Here is a 15593-nt window from a genome sequence, read left to right as displayed (position 1 = left end):
GTAAGGAACATCTCTCAGTATAACCTAGTACAGTTCAAGAGCACCAAACAGATTCAATAAAAACTGAACATTATAATCCTCATGAAGGGAGGATTTAATGCAGGCATGTTGTGTTATACTGCATTAGTTTTATCTGGTTGTACCTAATAAATTGGCAAGTGAGTGCCTGTGTCACAGAAGTCCTTTTCAATTTGTGGTCCAGTATTTTCTGATCGGGTATCTGACAAATAGGGTCTAAATGACAGTTTCACATTTATCCTTTCACACATATCAAAACTTTTTCAGAAATGTGACTTACCATCAGTTTGTCATTCTTACAACTAACTACAACTACTTACAACTATGTAGTATTTATCAATAAATATGCTACTACACCATCAATGCAATACTTTTTTTACTCACAAATTGGCTTTTCACATACTAACCTAACCTAAACGACAAGCAAAAAACAAAACAAACAATCAGCTGCATAACTTTATGATTGTTTTAATGATGAAACAAGATATCGTTGGGATTATCTTGTTTAATAAATTACCAAAACAAGCCTGGAGTTAAAATGATTTCAAGTTAAATTGCAATCATAACACTGATCAGAAATATTAGAAATATTCTTCACCTTATTTCCGCTTACTAGATTTCATCTGGGGCTTTCAGTGATATCTTGTGGCCTTCACCTGCGGATATAGATGTGGTTTTTGATGAGATATACCTGGAAAAAAAAGTTAGTTGGTCGACCTTCACTTCAATTTTATTTATTTATTTATTTATTTATTTATTTATTAATCGCACTTAATTCCAAGGCCAAAAATAGACCTTAAAGTACAACGCAAATGGATCAGCCTCAGCAAAATGCATGGGGTACATTTAATAGTCATTCATTCTAAAGAATAAATCATTTAGTGTATCTAATTTGATACAGACAATCCCACCACTGATGAGAAAGTTATATTCATGTTGACATTCTGGACATAAATGCTCAATAAAACTGATAACGCGGCTCATGCTGTGGTTTAAAGTTGTAATTATTGCCTTACTAACATGCTGAATTAGCAGTACTTGGCTTGTCTAGTCCTCCTCTCAGTTACCTGAGGCTTAGTAGTTGGATGGCTATAAATCTCCACAGAGGTACCCTATTTAAGTCAGGGAATCACATGCTTAGGGCTGAGCTGAAAGCCAAGGTATAGCTGTAAACGGAGAGAGAACAGAAGCACCTTATCTTCTTAGCATGAAATTAGGAGCGTATGACACAGTAAACTGCAGCTAAACACACATATGACTATATAGACGCACAGTCTTATTTCCTGGTGAAGAGCAACTCGGTGTCTCAGAAGACGAGCTGAATCAAACACTGCCATTAATTAGCAGCAGCTAGATATTATGCAAACTTTGCTGTTATAACCTATTTGCTGAGGGCATAATTATGAATTTCCCTTCCTTTGTCCATTATGTGAATGGACATGGAAGTTTTCATTGAAATTTAACAGTCAGCTCAGGTTTTTTGAAATCCAACTTCTTTCTGTAATCAATGATTTAATAGAGTCATCCATGGAAAACAATCCCAAAGTCTCTATTCTTCTGAATCGTGCTTCCTCTGGGGTTGTGTCATTGAATAATTGCCACAATCACTAAGTGGTACTGTAAATCTGACAAGAGGTTTTTGATAAAGCAACCAAATTATCAGAAAGATTTTGGTGCTATTTCAAACCAAGGTCGTAGTCATTTGATTGTAATTGCTTGATACACTTCAAGTAACACAAAAGACACTATATTTATGAGAAACAGAGGAAAAAGAGTGAAATTATAACGGTACATTTGTCTCTTTTTTTTTTTACATTCATTTGGGGAATTTTCTGGAAGTCAAACTGGTAGACCTTGAAGTAAAACCAATAATGTTTCAGGAACTTCTCCCTTTGTTCATCAATAATACCAGTTTTTTTCCTTCCTCGGTTCATTACAGCAGAGATAATTCTGGGGAAATTAAATATATATATTGTTCCGAGGACCATTTTGACTCAGTCCTTCACAAACAATGTTTAGCTGTTGGGTACTACAAATTTTCTTTTTCTACCTGACAAACTCAGTCTTGAGAAAATTTCTACAATGAACCCGTGATGGCATGACTCCAATTTTGCCTCATTATTTATAATCGAGGGCGACTGAAGAATTGCAATACAATTTTATTACAGTGTCAAGGACAGCCTGAATAGTTGTGGTACTGTAGAACAGCCGTCATTGCCTTCAGAGCGTCAAGAGTCTACATATACACTGTAACATAGCGTGTTACATTTACCAAGTTGAAAGCAGACATCTTTTTATTCCATCACTTCTAGCCAGAGTCAGCCAACTGGTAAATATGCCACTTAAATTCATTAGACATTGGCTCATAAAGAGAGTAATTATTTGGAGTCCTGTGCCTCCATCCGGTTGGCGTAAGAGTCAATTAGGGTGAACAACTGAATGTTAACTGGCTCATTAGATGGCGAGAAACAAAGCAAATGTCACATTTCCATAGGAGCGGCACCGCTTTGCATAGTGGAGAGTTAGCAGGCCAGTTTAAAAGTAGTAAGGACGATCCATATGGAGAATTTAATAACTTATGTTCTGGAATAAACACTTGACACCAAAATCACCACATCAACAACTCACAGCTGTATTCGTAGAAAACTGAAAACTTACACAAGAGTTTTTGTTTCCTGTACTGAAATACTCTGAACAGGTGACTGAAGTTGCACACATTCGTTTTCTTTATTTCTACTGAGAGTTTCACGCAATAAAATGTCACATTTTCGGAGAACGTTAACTACATAAGTTAAAGTCAGTCTTGTTGTAGCCTTTAAAAGCTGCATTTGGAAACTGGCTCTAACATCGCCCACCAGGTATCACTGTGTATTTCTTGAAGTTCGTCTGCATATGGTATGTGGAAAACACAGCAAGGTAACTGTTGACGGTGGTTCAAGGTAATAAAAAATTAATTTTCGTTTTCATTCACCCCAAACACAATCAGCTCTATTTATGAAAAGCCACAGCTGCTCTGCTTTTATGGTTGATTTTGAATTGAAAGGTCAAAAGACTGTTAAATGTTGTTCAGAATTAGATGTCAACTCCTTCTTCAGCACAAATAAAAAGGACTCCATGATCTTGGTAGAGCATAGTACCATTACTATTATATTCCAAAAGAGTGTTAAAAAAACCCCATCAAACACACACACACCTGTATGAAAATGGTAAGGGTTATTATGTGAAATGCAAAATCTGAAACCCTTTCAAAAGAAATATTAAAACAATGTTTTACACTGCGAGTCATGCTGGCCAAACAAGCTGTGGATTTCCGCAATGCGCTTGGGCAGACACTTTGAACAGTTATAATTTCACAAGTTAAGAGAACAGAAGCAGCAACACTGTAGAAACTCGTTTGTAACCTTTTGTCTGGACGAATTCTGGGGGCTGTGACTTGTGTAGATTGTTATCTATAGTGAGGATAGAATACAGCTCAGCAAATAACCCAACATCACACACAGTCTCACACAAATAAGGGGATAGATGATACAGAGCCTGACGGATGAAACAAGCAGACTTTTTGGGGTGGCGAAAAAACACAAAGAATAACAAGAGTCACTCTGGACAACAGAGGAACTGCATTTCCTTTCAGAGTGGCAAAGGAAGTGACACTCCAGTATCTCAGCGAGAGCTGGCTGCAGCTACGGCACTGATATCGCCTCTGGTCTGAGAGCAATAGCCAGCAAAACACCAGCATGTCTTCCAATAGAAGAAAAAAGCATATTCAAAATGAAAGCACACTGAAACATAACAATGAAAAATATATTCTGCAAAATAAGTTCCACACATATGCATTCAGACTCAATCAGATGGAACTAGTTTTCTCTTCCTGCTCACAAATAGGAGAAGGCTGGAGAGAATGTTAGGTAAGCGCAGGAGAAATGTTATTCAATTTTTCCTCTCATCCATCTCTGTATATCCCCATGACTCTACTGAAAGTGTTTTCCTATTGGCAAATGTGGCAGCGCTTCGGTAATAAATCATGAGCAAAGCTGTGGCCCCCAGCTCAGCTGACATGATATTCAACAATTGGATTTCTCTCGCTGTGCATACGTTATCATGGCACCGGCATCATGAAGAAAAGCGATTCGGCTGCCAATAATGTGCCGGTTAGTGCCAGTACAGCAGAGCTGCAATGATCACTGTTCTTCTTTAATTTATATGATAAATATTTGTCTTTTTCCGTCATTTTATTGTCATGGGTCATGCAAAGGTTACTATGAACGTGAACTTATGAATGGTTTGAAGACATAATTATAATAAGATTGCAGTTTAAGTGTGCACTGCACTGATAAAATACTGTTTTTCACATCAACAACCAAATTCGTGGTTTATTCAAAATATCCATTAATAAAGGATGGATATATTTCTTTCCCCAAAGGCAAAATGTAAAGCAATGCAAATTAAACCATTCAACTACAGTAGGCACATTGCATATATTCAGGCCTTATCTTACTTTGCAAATACACCTAATAAAACTCTAAGCATAACAATTGGACCTGCAAGCAAGGTTAAACATTTGCAGCTGTGCCCTCTGCCTGTGCTATTTCCATCTCTGTCCAGCAAATGGTGAGAAGTGTTTAGTGAGAGGAGGCTGAAAGAAAGAAAGAAAGAAAGAAAGAAAGGAGAAAAAAAAATGCAGATTAGTCACCAGAAATTGGATTTGTGCTTGCCAGAAAAGCTTCCTGAAAACATGTGATGAGCTTCATGCAGCCTGGAAACGAAGAGAGAGTGAGAGAGTGAGAGAGGAAAAGAACGGAGTGGGAGTGGAGGTGGGTGTGAACAACAGCTACCATAAGAGTTTTGAAGAGACAGCAAATGATCCACGGGGTGAAATGGAGAGCACAGGCCTCATCACAGTCAGCATTTCACAAACATAACAGCCCTTATAAGGGGAGGTTGCCCATAATTTTCTACTTTCTTTAATTTTGTTGTTTTGTCTGGTTGGTACACTGTGATTGGAAGATGACACAGTGTAAGTCTTTCACGTGTGTGTGTGTGTGTGTGTGTGTGTGTGTGTGATGAACACCCAGAAATTCTTAATTGTGATTCCCTTTTGCCTGTCCCTCAAGTTTAAGTATCAACAAGGCCTGTGAAGTTGTGGGTCTTTCTGTCAGTAAAGTACTTGTGTGCTCTAGCAGATGGGGAGCAAAAGAGCATCACAGCATGACACTATAATGAGTCTACTAATCACAGCATTAAGCCAAGCAGACAGTAGAGCCGCTGTCAACAGTTACGATACTGGCTCTGGCAGAGAGAGACAAAAACGTTCATACGGACAGTCCTCACGTAGGTATCAACCGGATCAGGGGACAACAGCTACTGAATGGAGACACACTGACACTGTAACACAATGGTAAAGCCATTACTGAATGATGGTCCTGTAGGAGTATAGCGCTGTAATTATGTCTCACAGTGCAAATAATATAGAGAATTTCATGTTTTATATTATGATTATGGTTTGGTAGCGTCAAGTATCCAATCTGCCCACCAAACTAGATCCTTTATGAAACTACTCAGCAAAGCAATTTACATTTTACTTTCAGTAATTTTAAGCAACAAATGATCAGTCATAATGTTAAATTTAAGAAATAAATCTCAGGGTTTACCAGGCAACATATTTTATATTTTGTTAAATAACTAGTTTCATATTTAGTTCTTTGTTTTTGTAACAGTAACAATGTTATTGTAAGTAAAAACAAGAGGGGAAAAAAAAAAAAGTTTGGTGAGACATTTGTCACGGTCTCTACTTTACCAACTTGACCCTGAATCCAAAAAGCTTTCAGCTGTCATAGCCTGGCTTAGCCCAGGCCTGAACTTACTGTAGACTAGGCTGGGTATCATTAAAATGTTTCTGTTTATAAGTGCCTAAACATTATCCGAGTTTAAATAAAATGAATAAAATGTGAAAGCTGCTCATAGTGGTGAACCCACCAAAAAAAAAAAAAAGATCACCACGCAGCTCTGCAGTTCTGCTAAATTCTACCAAGCATTGTAGCATCCTTCAGCCTATTGCTTCAGTTTCACGGCCTGTAAACAGACAGACAAAGTACGCGACTAGCTAGTTTCCCTCAGTAGTTGGAGGAGACTAAAACAGAGCTGAAAGGAGAATGACTTGTCCAGAAACATTAATGTTGCTCTGTCTGCGTAAAAAAGTGAACTGTTTGCTACCATATTGGCCAATAACAGCTTTTTTTATTTTGTTTTATAATATATATATATATATATATATATATATATATATATATATATATATATATATATATATATATATATATATATATATATATATATATATATATATATATATATATTTTTTTTTTTTTTTTTTTTTTTTACATTATGCCCCAGAAGCCCCCAAAAATAAATAAATAAAATAAAAATAAAATAACCTGTAAAAAAAACCCATTAAAAAAAAACAAAAAACAAAAACAATCTATGAATGAAGCTTTAAAGAAACAAGCCAGACTTCTCAAATGTTAAAGCCTAAAATTCTCAGCAAGAACTTAACTTTTCACACTTGACAGTTTGATACTTTCGGTGCTGTGGATATATTTGGTCAGTACCAAAAACATTAAGGGTACCCAGCTATATAGTAGATCTCTGATTATCCAAATCTTTGTGAAGCAGGGTCAGGGTTGTAGTATTAAATATAAGATGTGGATCAGCACTCACTGTAATGTGAAGTCTGTGAAGTCAGTTTAGTTTTATAAATGTTATTGGGTGCATTCATCAGTAAGACAGTTCAGACAGAAAATTTTTAAACATATTCCTGCAATATCGCTGCAGTACAGCAGCTGGTCTTTTATCCTTGTGATGCATTACTGAAGAATAAAGCATATGTGGTAATTTCAGACTTTGCTACTAACAGAGTAAGGTAATGGCCCAGACACAGTAGGTCCAGACACAGTAGGTCTTTCACGACTTGTGTTCTCAACAGGTTTCAATGATGTCTCGTTATAGACAGTATTTTTCTTTATGTTCACCGACTTCTTCTTTTCAGTGTGTGTGGCTGACGAGACCAATCACACTTGCCTGTGAAGTCTAATGATGATAACTAGCCCTGACGTAGTTAAATATGACCTCATTGACATCAAATATTTAGGGTCAATAAGAAAACTAATCTATCTGAGCTTTGCACTTTTGGTTTCTGAACTGAGGTATCAAATGTTCCACAAAAAAAACCCAAGAAAAATGAGGGCATTTTTAAAATTTGTTAGGGACTATCGTTTTTAAGCTATGAGTTTTAGTACATCATCACCTTATTTGTTTGGAATTTAACTGCAAGTAATGATTATTTTCATTTTTGATTATTTTGCTGGTTCTCCATTAATGTCATAAAATGTCAGCAAATAGTGAGAAAATAGCTATTTTATTACCGAACCAAAAGTCCCAAACCCAAAGATATTCCACTTCCAATGACATAATATTGAGAAAGGCTGTTGATCATCACATTGAAGTAGTTTGAAGCAGTGAATGTTTGTCATTTTTGGACGAAAAACGACTTTTTATGAAAAACGGTTGCAGCTTAATTTCCTGTCGATCAATGAGGCAACTAATCAACCAATGATTTTAGCTCCAGTTTGGACTAATGTGACATTCTTTCTCTGCCCACCAGTCACAACAGAATCAACAGCAGAATGGAGCTGTTACACTATTTTCTACATTAATAATGATTGTAAAGCTATTCCAGAATTGCCCTTCATTTACCATGTCATGTTCCAGGGTACAGAAATATTAAAAATGTAATCCTGTATGTAGAAATGCATAGGTATTAATGTAATAATGTAAAACAGAACATCTTTACTACTTTGAAAAAACAGGTTTTCCAAAAGAAGTGCGTAAAGTATAGCAGCTATTTTCCAATTTAAACTCAATATTCAAAAGTTTTTCCAAATGCTTTCTTCACTTGAGCATTTCTAATCTCACTTTCCCATTATGTTGTTACGTGTGGTTAATTAATATACTTTTCTGAAAACCAAATGCAGCAATGCCAGGAGGTTCAACACAGTATTTCAGCACCAAGGACAGCTCCTTATGTATCCAAACACACACCGGCATGCAATAATCTGCTTTCAACCACTAACATCAATTTAGCAATAGCAAATACATGTGCGATTACCCCAATACTGCTTCTGAGACATGGTTTCCATCAAGAGATTTGGGTGATCAACAGTCACATTTCCACTCTATGTAGCCACAATATAATCACACTGAATGTCAGCGGTGCACTTTGTGATACTGGAGTTTTGGCACAGCGTTTAGGACCCCCTTAATTTTTAATTTCCTCTCCAGGTTCACCGCTCGTTTTCCTGCGACGCTTATCAGAGCTTATACAGTTCTGTGACCCTAAGCTGTCAAGACGCTGTGTAACTACACTTCCTGTTACACAACCCAAGGAACTTCGACTTGAAATATGAGACTGGATGAGGATTTCAATAAATCTTTCCTCTGGTGAACCTTTTGTCTTTTTTCACGCAGGTTGTATTCTGCACTGAATCCAATTTATATATGAGCTGCTTTTGTCTCTTTTATTATTTCATGTGTGTTTGTCAGTCAATAAGAAGTAAGGGGACACTTTTCGTGCACATGAAAATTACTGAAATAATTCAATATTTGACCTCTTGAGTTGAGTTGTTTCTTCCTAATCAAACAACTTACTATGATTTGACATTACATTGATAATTCTAATGAAGAAAAAATAGAAAAAGTAAATGTTCTGTACTGTGGGGGTGACATATATACTCTATACACATCTTTAATTACCATCTAATTTCTATCTCAAATATCCAACTTCCTATTTGAATGACTACTTTGACAATAAAGCACAAATCAAACATGCTGCTTTTTATACTAATAATTCATTAAGCTAGATATTATAAAATGTATATCCATCTGTTCAACCCTAGAAGGTTGTGCTTCAAAATACCCACGTCATCACCTCTGCAAGGGGCATGTTTTGTCCTTTCTGAAGCTCTTTACAGCAAGCAGCCCAGGTTTGATGATAACGTTATCAACAATGTATTAGCAAAAACAACATACAACACTTGCTTATACAACAATGTGATTTATCCAGTGGAAATGGCTCTAGACTAAACGTTTTCTCATGTAGCTATAATCACATTATCGAAATAAACTGAAGTGCAAGCAATTGGAAATTTAACTTGTGCAATCTTGCAATTACGTTCTGAAAAAAGTATAGATATATGTGATATAATGTGAGGGGGAGTTATGGGAGTCATGTGGAACTTGGCACATCATGTATTATTTTATGTAACTTAGTTATTTAATGCAAATGATTTTTTAAAATGCAGTAAGTTTGGTATGAAACTGTACACCCAACCAAAATAACTGTATTCATCATCCAGTGAGACTGAAAAAGCAGAAAACATTTTATTTCTGTACCATATGCCATCAGTTTTTGGGATTAAGGGCCAGTGAAATTAAAATGATACTGTTAACTGTATTAGACAGATCCACAAGTGATGACAAGGGGTATTTATTGTCTGTATGCGTAGGACACCTATTTTAGTACAGCTTATCATTGCCTGCTGTAATGAAGGCATCTACTAAGTTAAACATGTATGTACAGTTCTGAAGGTTGTAGCACAGCCACTGTAATTAACCAGACAATGGGGGTTATTCTCGGAGGGGCTAATGCAGGCATGCCATTCCTGTTTTCTTGCAACCCTGCTGTTATTTGCGGAGACGCCGATTCCCTCCTAAACTTCAGTTAGTGCGGAATAAGAGAGAAAAGGTCAAAAATACAGTGCTTGACAGTTACATGTTGCAGCTTCAAAGCTCTACTCGCTGTTTGAGGGGTTGGTGCTATCAACGGCGCTGTCTGTAAATGAGTGATCCTTTTTTTGAAGCGATGCTGAGAATGACACCACTCATATCCCTTCACATGTCTTCAGAAAGCTGTTTGATTAGAGGAATGATAAGCAAGACATCATCAGCTCTGTTGAAGATTAACCTTCATTCAGAGGAGACCACTTTCCGGTCTATTTTGTAATCCACTTCAGACACATTAAAAAGCTATATTCCCTTTCATCTTTCTGATGCCCGATAGGCCAAGAAATTCTGCACATGGAGAACCTCGGGTCGAACTGAAATCAAAGCTAAAATAAAAACGGGAGGGCTGTGCCGCCTTTTCCCCTGAAATATCTCAGAGGACAGAGCAGGAGCGATGGCAGTCTGTTTGTGCCACCGATATTTCTGTGATGTTACCAATAACATTTCCTTACATACAACATAACATTGTCACCGGAGTAGTTTCGTGTCAGCGAGGCATTGAATTATAGCATTTTTCAAGGCTCAATACACACAGATGTTGTTTCATTAACAATGTATAAGTGAAATGCAACTGATATTCTATTCACAAATGGCTATAAGAAAATTACTTGAAAATTCCTTTTATTTTTTTCCCAAAATATATTAGAAAACAACTCAAGTGTGTCCTATTTTTTGAACCAGTTTAGTAAAGCAAACTGTAAGATTCATGATTTATGAGATTTATGATAAAAAAAGAAGTGATGATGTTTGTCAAACTTCTCAGAACTTCTGTCTGAGTCTTATAAAAATCTCACTGGAGTATCTGATTTGATTTTCAGCCATGAGTTTCAAAATATGACAGATCTCAGTTGGATTATTTTCTAGGTTGGAATCATCATCATTAAAAGGAAAGCTGGAGCTGATGAAAAACACGATTTTCAGAACTGATTTTTCTGATCAGTTTTGAATGTGTGGTATGTCGGGTTTTTAAGCTACCTCAAGTACATCACACAAATTACAGCCTGACGTTCTTGGGGAGGTTTCTATTGATTGTCTCAAACTGTAAATTAGAAATGAGAGGTGATGGCACCTTTGCCATCGGGGCTACTACCCATGAGAATAACCTGCCTGTGGCTCAGTAAATCTCTTCATTTATTCACTTCTTTCAACTCATTTTAAACAGTTTTCATATAACCTTTCTTTTAACGTTTGTTATTTCTATTCTTTGTAAAGTGCGTTGTGGTTATAGTCTAAAAAGTACCATACAATTAGGGCTGACCCGAATGCCTCAAAACTTCGAAGCTTCTGCTGTTGCCATGGTAATCAATTTACAAATCAGTATTCACATGCTGTGGCCCATGAAATAAGAAACAGCAATCCAACATGACTCATTATGCATCAACATAAATTATTATTAGTTATTCTCAGACAAGGACATTTAATCTTAGTGATTGTTTTGTGCATTACAGCTCACATCTAAAAGCCATCTTGCAGAATTTTCTTTTTTTGTAACCTGCATCCTAACAGAGTATAACGATTAAGTCAGAATTTTGTTGTTCTCTTACCGTGCCTGCCAAGAATTTCCTTTTCTTACTTGTCATAATTTCCTACACTTGACTTTAAACAAATAAATTGGACTTTTTTTCCTCCACTCCTATGAGAAAAGTAAGTACAGCATTTAACTCTGTTCTAGCTAGAGGTAACATACAGTAATTGGAACACACTCTGTGCACCACGAAATGAGTGAATAACGGTCTTAATCTTCGCAAACTGCCTCATTAGTATCATCAACCACAGAGGGAGAGCGGGACCAAAGCGGCTCCCTGAAGCACACCAAAAACACTGCCCACATGAAAAGCTTGCGGGAAAGAACAGAATTCTAACCGCTGAGCAGAATATCAAACAAAGCCCCAATGGTAAACCTTGTCCTGCGTTCTTTAATAAAGTATTACCTTACCTAATTAATTCAAGAACAGCAGGGAAAATATGATTTCCATGTTTATATAGCATTATGGAGGTGACTTTCTTCACATTTAAGTCACTATTCATATTGATGAACCACTATAATGGGCACATTATGGAAACTGAGGCAAAAATAAACACAGAGCACCCTTAGGGTAATATATATTCCACTGTGTGACTGCAAAATAAGCTGTCTGTTTTCTTGTTGTTGACTTTGCACTCTAAACTGGAGATGCAGTCTGAGGTGTCGCACATACTATTCAGGATGTGTGACAGAGGCCTGCAGAGCTTGCAAAGCAGGTAGCACTAGCTCCTCACAGGCAGAAAAAAAAACAAATAGAATTATTTATAGGTTTAAAATATTTATTTGGGATCTGTCTGTGCCCCCATTGCTAAAATATAACATACTGTAGGTTATTCTGCAGAAAAACCCAGAGTGGGCTGGAACATTGAAAGATTAATCTCTCCTCATTTCACTGCTAGAACCAATTTGATGGTTTTGGCAGCATAAAAACCACAAATAATTAAAATGAAGGTGTATGTAAATAAGTGAGTAGTAGCTGTTCTTAACTAGGATACCAGTTACCCTAAGTAACCTAGAACATGTGAAAATCATAATGAACACCACCGCTTGACACCTTCGAATAAAAAAAATTCACTTAAAACTAGAAATGTATCATATATTATAAATAAGAAATGAAGTGAAACGCCTACGCTCAGTAGACTGGCTTTGTGCAACTTTCTAACAATATTAACGAAGTATATTGTGCGAGGCAAGAATAGAAATCAGACTGACCTTGTTGTTCAAGTACGGCCGTGTTGCAGGAATACCGAGTAAACGCTCTCCTTATTCAGGTTCCGCAGGAGATTTAACAAGAGGTTAATGGGAGCTCCTCAAACCAGAACAAATAGCAGAAGTCATCATAGCAGTCACACATCTGTATCTGCATACTGAGGGCTGGAAGCTGTGATTTTCCTTTTTTTTTTTTTTAGTCTGAGTGAACACGACGTTGAGAATGCGCAATTCATTTTAAAATTGCTCTTTAAAAAAATTAGCTATGGTTCTTTATGGTTATCAAGAAGGGCAGCGGACCATTTAGTGTTCTGACCTCTGTGTCAAAGCAATGGCTGCTGTCACTCATCTCATCCCAGGAATCAAATTTTTATGACAGCTTTACACACCGAAGATCCTTTTAAGGTATTATGCTTTCTGCATTTATGTAAAAATATTCTTCTTTGCATGCATTTATAATGCCTGCGTGCATTGTGTGTGTGTGTGTGTGTGTGTGTGTGTGTGTGTGTGTCACAATGGAAGCCTGGTTGTTGCCAAGACAGATTTTAGATGTCCATGTAGCAATGTGAGTAAAATCCGATTTGTGTGTGTCCAGTGTGTCCTAATGTGATTAAAAAATGCTTTCATATGGCAAATGTAACCAGAAAACAACATTAAAATATCAAAACAGGAGCTGGAAATCCTCCACTCACACAACTGTTTTAATTCTCTCGGCTTTGTCTTCTGAGATACTAGAATTGTTTTGACACACACAGCCGCCCACACGAAGCCGAGGTAAAGTCGCCAAAGGTAGCGGAAAGAAGTTGAACTGTGACACTTCTCAGCTCAAGACAAAAGACAGACCTAATAATGGAAATCTATCAGGGCGCACGCATTTAACTGCGAACACGTCGGCCTGTCAACGCTCACGGAACGGATTTATTAGGGTGAATTCAGAGTATGTGGAGTAGAAATTTGACACCTAGTTTCTCACACTGTCACTCACAGCAAACATACAGAGAGCTCAGCACAGCAGAGACTGGGAGTGTGTGTGTGTGTGTGTGGGGGGGGGTGAAACCTGCAAAAACCAGATCAAATACGGAGCCCGATGCCAACTATGGGGCCGTGTGTTAACAAGCAGCAGCAGCAGCGGCGGCGGCGGCTGCCGTGTCACAAACTTCTCTGAAAATCCCGCTATCCGGCGGACCGAGGTGCGCAAATCTAGACCCCGCGATGCACCGGTCACGCAGCGGCGGGTTAAGACCGGTCGGCCGCGCAGCATCTATTGACAGACACTACGAAATCCCGGGGGTTCCCCTCGTACAGAAAGTTGTGATGGTGCTGATGGAGAGCGGATGACCGTCCGTGCACCTTCAAGGCGGGCAATGGGCACGGCCGAGTGCGGCGGCAGCCGAAACCACGGAACGGGAGCCCGGCAGTTCGGATCCAGTCGTGGTGTGCACACTTTGACATAGACCCGTTGCTCTGAGTTGAAATGCTCCTTTAACGCGCAGCTGAACGCGAGGCGTGTGCAGAGAATGCGGACGTGACTCCCGGATGTGAGCGTGGGACGGAGCCGGCGTGAATTTTCCATCAAGCCAACAGCACGGGGACATAATTACTGGTGTGACGGCAATATTTACATCTCTGCGACCAATAAAAAACAACCCACCTGTTTACAGGCAGCTATGGCACCCCCCCAAAAAAAGAACCCCAAAGGGCAGCTAAACCATCATCCATATTTCACCAGTACACAAACAAACACACGAGCACAGGAAAATACTCAACAGCTCAGTGCCAAACAACAACCAGAAGCTCGGCCACTGCGAGTGAGTCGTTTCACAATGCGAAGACTGCTAACAGGTAGAACAGCGCTAGCATACGCACGGCCGAGGCCTGAGCCCACGGCACCTGCGTATACCAGCGCGAACAGCAAACGCTTTTTACCTTCGTTGGGGTGAGGTGAAGGATCCCCTGCAAGCCCAGGCGGACAGAGAAAAGTTTTAGGAGCGGTGCGGTCCGGTTCTCAAGAAAGAGACCACGGCCGACGAGGCCGGCGGCGGAAGGCCTCTGAGCGCGGCGCAACCCTTCGGCATCACTTCCTCCGAAAAACAAACAAACAAACCAAAAAAAGCAGCAGCAGCCGACTTGTTTCTGTAAAGCTAAACGAGCAGCAACAGTCAGAGTTAGCTAACCGGAGAGAGGGGTCCTGGCAGTTTAAATAGACCCCCGCTTTTTGCATAAAGGTGTGTGAGGTAGGTCAGGTGCGAGTGTCGCAGCAAAGTGTAGCTGTCTTTACTTATGCCTTATTTTATTTTATTTTTTATTTTTTTAAATAGTGTAATGATATACGTTTCACAATTGTCCTGCATTTTAATAGGCTAGCTACCAAAAAAATAAACATTCTTCAACATAGTGAAAAAAAAAAAATATATATATATATATGTGTATATATATATGTATATTTTTGTATATATATGTGTATATATATATGTATATTTTTGTATATGTATATATATATGTATATGTGTGTATATATATATGTGTGTTTATATGTATATGTATGTATATATATATGTGTGTGTATATATATATATGTATATATAAATGTATATATGTATATGTATATATATATATTAAGCATGGCTCTAGTCTTTTGAAAAAATCACTCATTCAGACTGTAAAATAAGGACAGAGGGGATCTTCCTAAGATACACAAGTCTTCCAACACAGATCACAACACAGGGACAGAGAGGGTGGTCAGTCTGGAAGACACTGCGATATAATAACCTTTGCCTTCATTTGAAATAATAAGAAGGTTCACCTTTAATGGACAGCACTATGTGTAAGCCATTAATTAACCAGTCTAGCCTCTTTATCCAGGTAGGTTTGTCAATTTCAGATGACCTTTTTTTGGATTGACTGCACCCATTATTCTGCTGTTTCCTGTCCATTCTGCTCACCTTCTGGTCACAACAGTCATTACAAGCAAATGCAACAGTGACAGCTCTTTATTGCACAGAGTCTG

The 15593-nt window shown here is 38.1% G+C and overlaps 1 long non-coding RNA gene across 1 annotated transcript; it reads right to left on the bottom strand.

Annotated features, from left to right (window-relative positions):
- Positions 1-568: 568 nt before the first annotated feature.
- LOC120792154 lies at positions 569-14814 on the bottom strand. Its single transcript, XR_005707782.1, has 3 exons — positions 14513-14814; positions 1086-1184; positions 569-709 (listed from the first exon to the last, which is right to left on the bottom strand). It is a non-coding gene; the product is annotated as an uncharacterized LOC120792154 (long non-coding RNA).
- Between the last annotated feature and the right edge of the window lie 779 nt (positions 14815-15593).

The sequence above is a fragment of the Xiphias gladius genome, chromosome 7 (assembly GCF_016859285.1).
Source record: "Xiphias gladius isolate SHS-SW01 ecotype Sanya breed wild chromosome 7, ASM1685928v1, whole genome shotgun sequence".
NCBI lineage: Eukaryota > Metazoa > Chordata > Actinopteri > Istiophoriformes > Xiphiidae > Xiphias > Xiphias gladius.
This window is presented reverse-complemented; position numbering and strand designations above follow the sequence as displayed.